The sequence below is a fragment of the Seriola lalandi genome, unplaced genomic scaffold (genome assembly GCF_002814215.2).
Source record: "Seriola lalandi dorsalis isolate HSWRI2012SDOR001 ecotype SW California unplaced genomic scaffold, Sedor1 jcf7180002054359, whole genome shotgun sequence".
Lineage (NCBI taxonomy): Eukaryota > Metazoa > Chordata > Actinopteri > Carangiformes > Carangidae > Seriola > Seriola lalandi.
The window spans coordinates 337,945-350,444 of record NW_019524912.1 but is presented as its reverse complement, the minus strand read 5'-3'; the positions used below and the strand labels follow the sequence as shown (position 1 = coordinate 350,444).

The following is a 12,500-nucleotide window of genomic DNA, read 5'->3' as shown; positions in this document are numbered from 1 at the left end:
AACATGTGTTAATGATTAAATGATTAAAAGTAAAAAATAAAGCAATGTTAATTTTGCTCTTAATTGTTTCTTTATTTTTTTCTCTTAAAAAATAACAAAAAGAACTGATAAGAGTACCGTTACAGTACCGGAGCAATAGGTATTATTGGTAAGAGTAGCATCACTGTTAAAATCTTAACGATACTCATCCCTACTCTGTCTGAATGACATCTCTTTAACAGATAGATGACTCCAGTAATGTTGCATGTTCCATGTCTAAAAAAGGGTGTAGAATTAAGGATTGGTTGCAGCACTGGTTGGTTGTGACTTGGTGTAAAGTGGCTCTTCCTCCTCGTCTTCAGAGCAGCTCCCTCTGCCCACCGGAGGAACGGCTACTCGTCTACCCAGCAGATAAACCAGATTTAAGCTCCGCTGCTGACGCTGGCCTACATTAGGGGCTGTGCACTGACCAGTAAGCCATAATCTTTATCCATCCATGCTAGGATGTATTTGTCTGTTTGTATGTCTGTCCACTCGTTTGTTCTGGCTCTGAGTTTGAGCAGATTTCTCAGATTGGAAACTGAGTTTGCAGAATGGAATTCTGGATGTTTAGGATATCTTCACTCACCACCCCCACACAGCCCAGCGCCTATTTAATGAGTTTTCAGAAGCCATTCCTGATTAACTGTGTGTTAAAGGTGCAGTAAGCAATGCTTGAGAATGGCTGTTTTTATATGAACACAACAGCAAGACAAATACACCCCTCCCTCCCTTCATACTGCAATGGTGGAAACCAGAGCATCCTTTATGGCGTGGAGGTGGATACCCTTTCTCATTGCTGAAGCAGAACCAACCTTATGATATAAAATGTCATCAAACAAACCAAATGCACACAAACATCCAAAACATAAAGCAGTATGACCTGTTGGTTCTGTGAAACATAGCAAAGCTAATGTTACCCACCTGTAAAGCAGACACAGGGCACCCTCCACATCTGTCTTAATGCCTTTAAACTCTCTGAGCTATCTCTATCATAGTTGAGACAAATCCTGATTGGCCACCACAGCAGTGGGCTCGTGAACTGATAAGACACCCATAAAGTTTTTTTTAAGTTTTTACCAGCCCTGTCAGTCTCTTTACTGGCCCTCTTGGTGTGGCTGTCATTCAGGATGCAGATAAATCTAGGGCTGAATTTCCTTCCCAGTCTGACTGTGCAGTCTCCTGTGTTAGAAAGCCTCACAGAATTTTTGTGCGTCTGAAATTCTCGTCTGCAGTCCCAATCAATCCCCTATCAAAACTCCACATGTTCTTGTGGCAACGGGTTAGTATAGACTACTCCTTCTCCTTCCCCTGGAAACCCTTAAATTGGCACTATCTGTTAGCATATGCAAGTACCACCATGCATTCCCATTGCCCCTTTTCCCCCCCCCATCTTCCCTCTTCTAATTTCCCTTGTCCTGTAAACGCATCCTGTTGCTGATTGGCTGGAATTGGTCTGAGCCACTTTGTTTATATCCCATTTACAGAATCAGGGCGGTGTAGGAACACCGGATTCAGCACATTTACTCTAACTTTACTTGCCCTCTTCACACCCCATCACTACACACATTGGAAGTAAAGTTAATACACAGGGTTTTAGATTACAAGACTCTTCAGGTTTCAAAAATGATGTATAAGAGTTAAAGTGGTTCAAGTGAGATCTTTCTCCGTAAATCTTTATCCCCCAAAACACGGAAACTCAAACTTGACTTCCCTTGATCTTTGTTTTGTAGTGGTTACTTACTGAAAGGGGACACATTATGCTTTTTTGATTTTCTCTCACTTATTTTCTGTTGTTTTGTTGGACGTCCAAGTTAAACAGCCAAAGTCTCAAAACCTGAGGTGAACATATGTTAAAATGCTACCTGTAACACAGACGGTTTCAGTTGTCTGTGAATGCTTCCTTCCAATGCTTTATTTCTACATTCCCAACACTGACGTATGAACATCATGGAAGTCCATGAACCGAACGCCGCTCTGGGCCTCAACTCCGGGTTCAGCACACCCCAGCATCAGAGCATGCAAGCAAATTACAGGCTGCAGGGACTGTTACGTCACCGACCACAATGTCAAGAAGAAAGTGTTTCCGTTATTGCTGCAGTGGAGGGAAGGCAACATCAGATACCAGTGGATATCATTTGTATTTTTTGGACCCCTTACAGCAGTACAACTCTTGTATTTCTGTCTGGACTTTGCATTTCACGAGACGACCGGGTTCAGCAACCACCGCCTGCTGGCTAGCCATTCCATGATTGTCGGTTATGCTGGTACTGATGGAAAAGCAGCTCCAACTTTATTGGGCCAGCGTGTTGATTCAGGACTCGAAACTGTAAGTATATCACTAAAACATTGTTTTCTTTGGGGTTTATTATCATCAGCCTACACATAACTAGCTATTTTAATGAGCAACTGTGGTGGTGGGGTTTTGTTTTACTCTGAACTGTGCCTGCAGAGATGATATCTTGCTAACATTAACTCAGTAGCTCGCTGGTGAGTTTGTGCATTTGAGTCTTTTCCAGCTATTTCAAACGTATATCATCTCCAGTCAGTCTTTTCATAGTGTGAAGCAAAGGCAAGTCCTACCCCTTTCTTTCTCTCACCACTGACAGCAGCCCTAGCAGCACATGTTAGTATGTATTGATATTAGTCTCAGAGTAATGTTAGCTCAAATCAAGGATTCTCATTCTAACAGTGCGACCTTAATGAGCTCTGTGGTAGCAAGAAATCTTCAGTGTTTAATGTTAGGCTGTCTGCATGTATTTGTAAACAGTATGTTAGTGTTGTTTCAGCAACTCCAAACAACAAATTCTTCCCACCAAGAGGTTATATCTGCAACAAGAGTTGTGTTACATCAGCAGATTTTTGATCTTGGTGCTGATGAGGAATTCAGGATGAGGTTAGTCAGTGATATCAAACAGTTTATCTAAGAGTTTCACATCAGTAAAAAGCCGGATGTGACCCACTTTTTCCTACGTCCTCGTTACACTCTGCTGCTGCACTGTTGAGCTGCGTGAAACTGTGTGTATACAATATTTTTGAACTGATTCATGTAATGTTGACAAGACCTCTTTGTTTCGAGAAATGGCTGCAGTTTGTGGAACTGAAATTAGTCTTAAACTTTTTCCTTTTTTCAGTGCATCAGAGCAGAACCAGTGAGTACACTGGTGTCCATGAGAGGAGAGAAAGAAAATATCAAAAGGTAAAGATTTGTTTTAAAAAAAAAAAAAAATCAGCATATACTAACATAAAAATGATAATAATGAAAATATAAGGGTATGTATTTTCAGAACTCAAAATCGTTGAAATTAAATACTCAAATAAACATACTAAAAGTAACTATATATAGGCTATATCAACACTGGGAATGGTCGTTTTTAGAAGTTGAATTAAAGAAAAATATTTAAATGTCAGTAATTAAAACCAGATCAGCTAGAACTGAAATTAACAGAATGCTTTGAAAGCTAGATTTAAGGATTTTACGGCAGTGAGCAGGCCTCTTTATGGGAGTACAAATTTTGTTGCCATTTTGGTTTCTTCTTGTCATTCTGCAGTGACATTAGTACTGTGATCACAATACACACTGTTAAATAGATGCTTCACCTTCATTGAAGACCAAATGTACCCAGACGGCCTTGATGAATCAGTGTAACATTCCAGTAAAACTGAATCCTGTTGTTGTTCTACAGATTATCTGTGTGACCCGATGACACTAATGTTCCTGGACCCACCAGACTTTCCTCAGAGCACAAGAGACAAGTTATTGCTGGGTGGGTGGGACAACACAGTGATATCTGGAAGGTCTTGGGACATCCACAGGAAGACACGCCAGGATGACTAGTCTGACTCTCTGCTCTGGGAGCTCCTGCACCAGCTGACACAACTGCAATATAAAAGCAGCGTAGAAGAAACCCTCCAACCACATGGAGGACTGGGGCTTGACAGAGCTGCAGCAGGAGCCCTGAGGCCGGTCCATTCATCGTGCTCGATGCATCATGGCACCCATCACAGTCAATCATAGTGGTGTTGTTAAGCCTCCAGCATCCAATTAGAGGAGATTACACTCTAAGAGTCTTACAATGACCATGCAGGTCCTCACCATGTGTTTCCTTCTCATACATGGATCACAGGAGCTGGCACTGATACCAATTCATGTTCAAATCACCACAACCTTTTACCTGCATGGCATATGTTGCTGTGTAAAGGGGATTTAAGCTGGCTGTTTGAAGACATACTGTATATTAAGAGTTTGTGGCTTGTACCAGCTAAAACAGTCTTTAACTGTACCACTTATTTGCAGCTGCAAGCAGCAATAACATGACTGCAGGCAATATATAATTACATATATATATATAGATATATATATAATATGTATAATTTTTGCTCAAAATTGATTGTTAGAGAGCTAAATCTGAAACAATTCGTCCTCACATTAAAGGTTTTCCAACAAGTCTTTTCTGATCCTGTCTGCTTTATAGTGTTATGAATATTTTTTATTTTGATGTTCCTTAGTAACACAGCTCATATCTGATTGATACAACCAAATATAGAGTTTAAGTCTTAAGTGTGTTTCCTATATATGTGGTTGCGTGGAGTTGCAGCTTACATATTGGTGAATTAGCTTTGTTACAAACACTCAAAGCGGTTGTGAAGATGACACCTACTCCTCTGTTACTCTCATTTTTAGACCATCCTTGAACCTGAGCCAGGGAAAGATGCTGGTAACCTTGTTGTAGAAAATACAGATGATTTTAAGATAACTGCATTCAATGCCTTTATATGGTGTAAAAACATACCAGAGGAGGCCCACAGTCAGAGGAAGTAACTCTTATTGTAACAGTGTATCCCTCTGTGTGTGCTATGTGTGAAAAGAAAAGCTGTCGTTTGGTATCTAAGGGTGTTTTTGCTTTGTGTAAGGTTTTGACATACAGCTCTACCTTACAAATACAGGTCAGCCATGATCTGCACTCCACACTGACAGCCACGTGATAATGTGGATAAGCTGAAGAGCTGCTGGGAGCAGTTACTATGTCACTAATGGGAGTAAAAGAGCTTCACTTTGTCAGAGTACTTAGCTGTGTTTTGCTGAATGGATTTAATGATGGTGCCATTAGTTGGATCACATATCTATGCTGCTCTTAAGCAGGACAGACACTACAGATCTGGCTGATAAAGTTTTGAATCAGAGTGATTGGTTGTCATTTGACACGCAGTTTGAGGGAGGTCACAATACTTGATTGTTCACCTGAACGATGACCAATATGGCTCTTGGAAAAAAGATTGGACTTCTGGCAAATCAGAGCCGTCTTGCAGTTTGAGCAGTTTCTGTAGTAAGCTTGTTTTAATGTTATTAAAGTAGTAGATCATGTGGTGGGTAAATTTGTAGTCTTCGCTCAGACTGCTGTATGTATAACTGAATTTCATGCCTGCATCTTCCAGGCATTTTTTTTTTCTTCTTACTTTCTATTCATTGTAGAATTGTACAAAGTAATGCTGTCTTTCTCAAAACCAGTCAGGTCTTCAACATCTCCATCCATGTTGTGGCCGGTCATTTGATCCATACAATGCGATCTAAAAAGTCACAGGTTCTGTCATAAAAGTCACAGGAACTGAAAAGTGTTTTGTGAGTTAAAACAACGCAGATTTAAGACCACCTCTGATGAAAATCAAGTTTTTAAACTTTTTAACATGTCCATTTGGTTTTTATATAATACAAGAGAGAAATAATCATCAACACCATAAGTGTTTCCACCTTGAACTGAAGTGAACCAATGACAGATTCAGACAGCCAGGTTTTCATACGTCACAAACCTAAGGAACCAATCCTGTCAACTCGTGGGATAAACCTGAAACCTTGTCATTACAGAGAGAGAGAGTTAGCATTAGCACAACCACTAACACTGTGTCAGCCACTGCCAGTTGCAAGCCAACAAAGAACATAAATAAATAAAAGATGCTAACTGCGCTAACCGCTCTGATACGTCTGCTAGTCTCTGATTCTGGTCTCAACACACTCCTCATGAGTCTGGGTCTGACTGAGGCTCAAACATGTGGCTGAGTCTCTCTGATGTTTCTTCCTCTAACCATCTTGATACACACTGCCTGATCCAGAATTTCTCAATGAGGAAGTAAGAGGAGATGAGTTTCCAGCCCCAGTTTTCCATTTTTTGTTACTTTTTATGTGGGAAACCATGTTAAACAAAATATGAATCAGAGCAGAGTATTTCTACAGAGTTTAAAACATGTCTGGAGAGGAACTTTAATAAAAACTCAGTGTCTGCCCAGCTTTAAAGCATTGATGAGAACATACTAGAGACTGAAGCTTCTAAACCTTTGTATTGGAGTATTGTTCACTAAGATAAACCAGATGATACTCTCAAGTGTGTGTAAAAGTCACTGCCAAACACATATTGAATGTTCCTGACTGAATCTATTCATAAAAGAATCTACTCAGCCAACTCAAGTCCAGGAATCCTAACCCTCCACCCTGAAAGTGTGTTAAACCTGAACTGATTTATAACCTGGAAATGTGCAGGCCCCAGACAGAAGTTAGCAAGACAAAAACTAATTCATTTAGCACTGACAGAAACTGACACTACTCCCAGTTGTGCTGTCACCCGAGCCTAATGCAGATCTCAGGTTTCAAGTGGGTGGCAGTTCTAGACTGGCACAACAGTCTAACAGCACACATAGTAATGTAGAAATTACAACAACAAATAAATAAACAAATAAATACAGTAATAGTTAAGTTACAGGTCAACTAAGGAAGAAATCCAGACTATGTAGCACCAATTCACATGACTATTCAGTGTTAATTGAGCAATTAAATGTGAGAGCAGTTGAACAGAGATTTCACAATACACCACTGATTAAACCTCAAGTGAGGTCACAACGCCACTTATAAAAACCTACTGAAACGGGAATGTACTCAGGCAGCTCAAAGTGAGAGTCAAGGAATCCTGACCTTCCGGTTCAGACACACCCTGAGCTCGTTTGTACCCTATAGATCAGGATTTTTCCGGGGGGGAGGGGGTTGCCGTCGCCGCAGTATATTAGGGACAAAGCCATTCACACTCTCTGATCCTCTCCTCCACCGGCACCTTCCACTTGTGGCTGAGAACTAGGCCTACTCTCAGTCCTGACACATTAACCGTATCTCGTCAGTAACATGAATTGATATTAATAGCAGCAAAATCAGCTCGCTGCCTCCTTCCGCAGGCAGAAAATCCAGCGCGTATATATTCTTCTTCTTTGGCAATTTCGGATGGCTCTGCCTGATGCATGAATTACGATACAGTGCCACTACATTGCCTTAGTGGCGTACAGCCGCAATTGCAGTTAAAAACGTCAAATCCACCGAGTACCGAGAAAACAAGTACGCCTACTAATATTTTGTCGGGAGGCGGCACGACATTTGACGGAGGTGGCCATCTATGCAGGAAAAACCCTGTAGATGTGCAGTTAGCACTGACAGAAACTGACACTCCTCCCAGTTGTGCTGTCACCGAAACCAAACACAAGATTCAGGTAGAATTTGCCACATCAAATAAATATTACATTTACAAGTGAATTTCATGCTTTACAGAAACAAGCTGCTGCAAAAGAGACCAGAAACTTAAAGATAGCAGTGCAGGGAAAAGAGCATGAGATCCCTCAGTCATGGAACCAGTGGACACACACACACACACACACACACACACACACACACACACACACAGACACACACACACACACACACACACACAAACAGGAAGAGTATACACCCCAGGAAGAGAAGCTGTTGGCTAATGGGGATCCTAATAAACAAATATACACCGGATATAAAAGCCATGGATTTTCTCCGACAGCAGCAACAGAGCCAGGGTGCGATCCAGCTGAATCTCGTGTACATTTGGTGTCAGGATAAAGTCTGCTGTCACCACACGCCATCTGTGCACAGATGTTTACGTCATTGTTGACTTTACAGACCTGGGGGTTGCCATCAGCCACATAGTCCACTGACAAAGGCTGTAATAATAGGTTTTGTAGGAAAAGGTTCTTACATTCATATTTCATCTGTTTGAGGGTATGGTTACTGATCATTATCACAAATTGTCCAATAGTGGATTGGTTGCTAACCAGAGTCGCATGATAACATAATAGCAGACAGGAGATTCACTGAATTTGGTGATTGGTAATCTGTGGCCATAGGCAGGAGTTGTCTTCCTGTTGTGTTAGTGATGGGCTCCATCAAACAGTGGCATATATTGTCACTAACTGGAACCAAGTGAATCCCATAATTCAGCTGTGTTGTGTCTTGGTGCTTTTCTCTGGTATCTGACAAGAAGCAATGTTCTCTGGAAGGTGATAATTAACTAATGACAAGTAATGTTGTTGTGACGGAAGAAGGAGGCCAGGGGAAATACTTAAGTGAAATAGTTCCTCACCCATGGACATGCATGGTGCTGAAATGTGACAGCAGTTGTGTGAAGATCCTACCTACGTTCCCACCTCAGGCTCAAGCTCCTTGCGGGCCTGAGCAGAATGTGGAGGTGTAGTAAACACATGAATGTCTGGAATATTGATCAAAGAAGAAGTTAAAAAGAAAAACATTTATTGTCAACTTTCACTTTTTGATACTCGATGCTATGGACACAATTCAGTCAGTACTCAAAACCGGTTGAGGTCTGACATCCAGCTGACAAACTGCATTAAATTATTTACAGTTATTTTTATTCCTCATGGTGTGTGTGGACACAGATGGCATCAGCTTCCCTTGACAGAGTAGCCTATCACAACCCAGGTGGGAAACCCCCAAGAATATCAGCATGTCTAATATGCAGATAATTGATGACAGGGCTGGATTTTCTTCTGCATGTATGAGAACTGGATTTTCTTACAGGCCTGTGACACAGCCTGCCACAGTGCAGACACCAGATCCTTGCATGTCACAGTACTTCTGATGTACTCCTGATGGATTCTTCTGAATGGTCTGGTTTGAGTCACCATTAAATTAATTAGCCCACCACTTCAGTTAGTGGTAGATCAACAGACCAACATTACAGCCGAGTGCTGCCAGAGATGCTGTTAATATCGTTATATCTGATCTATTTCAAGCCCAGCCTTGACCATTTTTGATCTTCAAAAATTGGCATTTTAATGCAGCGGAGCAGAACATGAAAGTGCTGCACATGACAAGGCACATGCAGATAGAGAGTAAACTTACTTATAGACAAAGCGTGGAGCAGTTGCTGCTGCTGCTTTTCGGCAATAAGATTGGTCCATAAACATTACAGCAGGCAATAGCTGCAGTTTGCATGGTTTTAGCCAGCAGAGGAGTGCAAACACACAGAGCGCCCCAAAATGACAATGTTGTTGACTTGTCACTGAATGTAATCCTGGTTCTGTAGAAACAATAATACTGATGTTGTAATTGTTGCCCACAACTATGGAGGACTACTTCCTTCACTTTATTACACAGCTGTCATCATCACACAGCAAAAGGAACAATATGTGCAGTTCCAACCTGAGAAGTGCTGTGCGCATTTACACATCATTAAATGTGTTGATTTTTTTTTTTTTTCTCTACACATCAGACAGGTAAAATATTGAACACAGATACCAAGTGAACATATGTGGAATAAAGCTGCCATTCTTTATATGAGTCTTGAGCTCCATCAGATCTGTCAGAGCCTCTTCTGGAGTCAAAGACAAAACCTGTCCAGTCAGGCTTACTATTACAGTTGCCAGTTTTTCTGTAGTGTTAGCATCCATATACTAATGAAAATCTTTGCCTCAGTGGATTTATTCATCCAGGTTTTGTTAGTGTGGTTAAGTTGATTCTTCTTGTAAAGTAAGACTAGAATAACAAAACTGCTAGCATTGACAGTAAATGTAAAACCACAAACCACCTATTACATAGGAAACAAACTGTGTGACTGGTGCATTAATCATACTTAATCAGTTTAAATCAGATGAGGTGTACATAGCATAACTTTTTTAATGCTGTTTATGTAACCACAGGGAAAGAGAGATAAATATATTTTTTAGTTTGCGTTGTTTGTCACTTCATTTGTTTTCATTGAAAATAAGGAGCCCTGGACGATCTTGGCTCAATCCAAGTTCCTAGAAACGCCTGTGCTGAGGGGTGAAGGTCACACTAGGTAGATAGATGCCCTCAGTGTGTCAGGATTGGAAAGAAAAGCATGTTATATGGGTTGAGAGTGTAAGGTGTGTGTTCATGCATATGCACTCGAAGAAGGAATTCCTTGCTCCTGATGCAGAGTGCCATGTGTGGCTTTGGGATTAGAAAGCCGCCTTTGTCTGTGAGCTGCAGCAGGTTGGAGCAGGGTGGAGGGCTCAGGTTGCTGCTGGAGGAATGGCTGGAGGGGAGAGGTGAGGATGCCTCAGAGAGAGGAAGGGATCAGGGTCCAGAGACAGGAGGACGATTGTCCTCAGGCATGCCTCAAAGGTGCTATGTGTAGTATTTCCACACCATTCAATCAATACCACATTCATTTGTAGATGTCAGTATAATTACTGTTTACAGATGAAACCATCATCAAGCCTCTGATTTGCTATTAAATCAGGAATCAGGAGTGTTCTACCCTTCAGTTATTTCTTAGCAATACAGAATGGGATCTTATTAGGACTTCAGTTGCAGGATTGCAGGATTATTTACTTATAAATTAATCTTTTTTTTTTATTATTAATTAATAATTGCTCTCTTATCCAACCAATGGTCGAAACCTGAGAGTTTTCACCTCACCACATTGATGACGATATAAAAGGAGAATTATACATGACATTTTTCCTTGACAAAAATTCAAATTATTTTCTGTCAGTCAACTAATCCATTAAGTGACTGGTTGTTTCATCTTAGCCGATACACTGTGATTCATCACTGGCAGCACTTATTTTTTATGTATGTCAATAAATATTGAGAAAATGTGGCAAATTCCGGACAGGCTTTGACTTTACCTTCTTGAATCCGGTGGCACGGGTTAGATTTAAGTCAAGTTCACTCTTCTTAGTGTGTTGGAGGCGTGTCAAGCAGATTTTTGGTATTTTCATGGCCAGGGTCACCAGGGTGGGCCCATAAAGACTAAATTATAGGTGGGTGTGTTAGGTTTTCTGTTTTCAGCGTGACCATCTTTAACACGGTTGTTGATATACACTGCAGTAAAAACTGTAGAATAATTAAGCAAAACAATAATTTTAACAGGCACACACTCATCAAAGTTAACCCGTGGTTGTGTGTAATTGGGGTTGACAGAGCGCATTATCACTCCAATAAGACTGAGATGGAACACATACCAGCTGCCTTCAGATGGCTGTAAACCAAAATAAAAGCCTCTAACTGTTGTTGATTACAGATCTGGCAAGACTTAATTTTTATTCTGTCTGGCTGGCATTAATACCATTTAAAAGCAAAACATGCAGAAAGGGTTTTGTATGATTTCAGAGAGGTAGGTTGTGTCTTCACCAAATAAAGTGACAGAAATATTAAAGAAAACAAGTGTGCTGAGCTGTCAACCTGCTCCGAGCAGGGGAGCCACAAATCACACGAGACTCAGTCAATCTTGGCACCAAGACTGCAATACACCACTGGTTCAGCATATAAAAAAGCACTCAAACATCTTGAGTTTTCTATTCACAAGAAACATCTGCTGATGTGAACCATGGCTCGCAAAGAAGAGATCTGAGACTTCCGATCAAGAATTGTTGATTTACATAAAGCTGGAAAGGGTTACAGAGTAATTTCAAAGAGTTTAGATATTGTTCAGTCCACATTCAGACAAATTGTCTATAAATGGAGACGATTTAGTACTGCGGCTACTCCTGAGAAGTGGGTGCCCAGCCAAGAAGACTCCAAAGGCACAGCGCAGAATCCTCAATGAGGTGAAGAAAAACCTCAGAGTGACTGCAAAAGGCTTAAAGGAATCATTGGAGCTGGTTAACATCTCTCTTCATGAGGCTATCATATGCAAATCCTTCATGGCAGGATACCACTCCAAAAGAAAAAACACACGAACTTTCCCAAAGAGCAGCTTTGCACTCCACAAAACTACTGGTAAAATGTTTTATGGACTGATGAAACTAAGGCTGAATTGTTTGGAAAGAACAGGCAGCACTGGATACCGACACGAAAGCATCATCCCAACAGTGAAGCGGGGTGGAGGGATTATCATGATATGGGGCTTTGCTGCCTCTGGGCCCTGACAGCTTGTCATCATTGAGGGGAAAATTAACTTCATTTGAAAAGATGAAGTTTATCAATGTATCAAAGTCAGGGTGGCTGCTGAAGCTCAGAAATATGTGGTGATGCAGCAGGACAATGAGCCTAAACATAAAAAAAAATCTACTACAGAATGACTTCAAACAAAGAAAATCCACCTTCATGAGTAGCCCAGTCAGAGCCCAGACCTTAACCCAGTAGAGATGCTATGGAATGATTTGAAGAGAGCTGCTCAAAAACAAACATTGGGCCATTGGCCAAACCTCCT

General features: G+C 41.0%; 1 protein-coding gene and 1 long non-coding RNA gene across 2 annotated transcripts in view; both read left to right on the top strand.

Annotated features, from left to right (window-relative positions):
• chsy1 (chondroitin sulfate synthase 1) overlaps positions 1-12,500 on the top strand; it is a 69,114-nt gene that overhangs the window by 28,140 nt on the left and 28,474 nt on the right. The gene's annotated exons all lie outside the window — the stretch shown is intronic.
• LOC147819017 (uncharacterized) lies at positions 1,447-4,468 on the top strand. Its single transcript, XR_015437376.1, has 3 exons — positions 1,447-2,347; positions 3,153-3,217; positions 3,705-4,468. It is a non-coding gene; the product is annotated as an uncharacterized LOC147819017 (long non-coding RNA).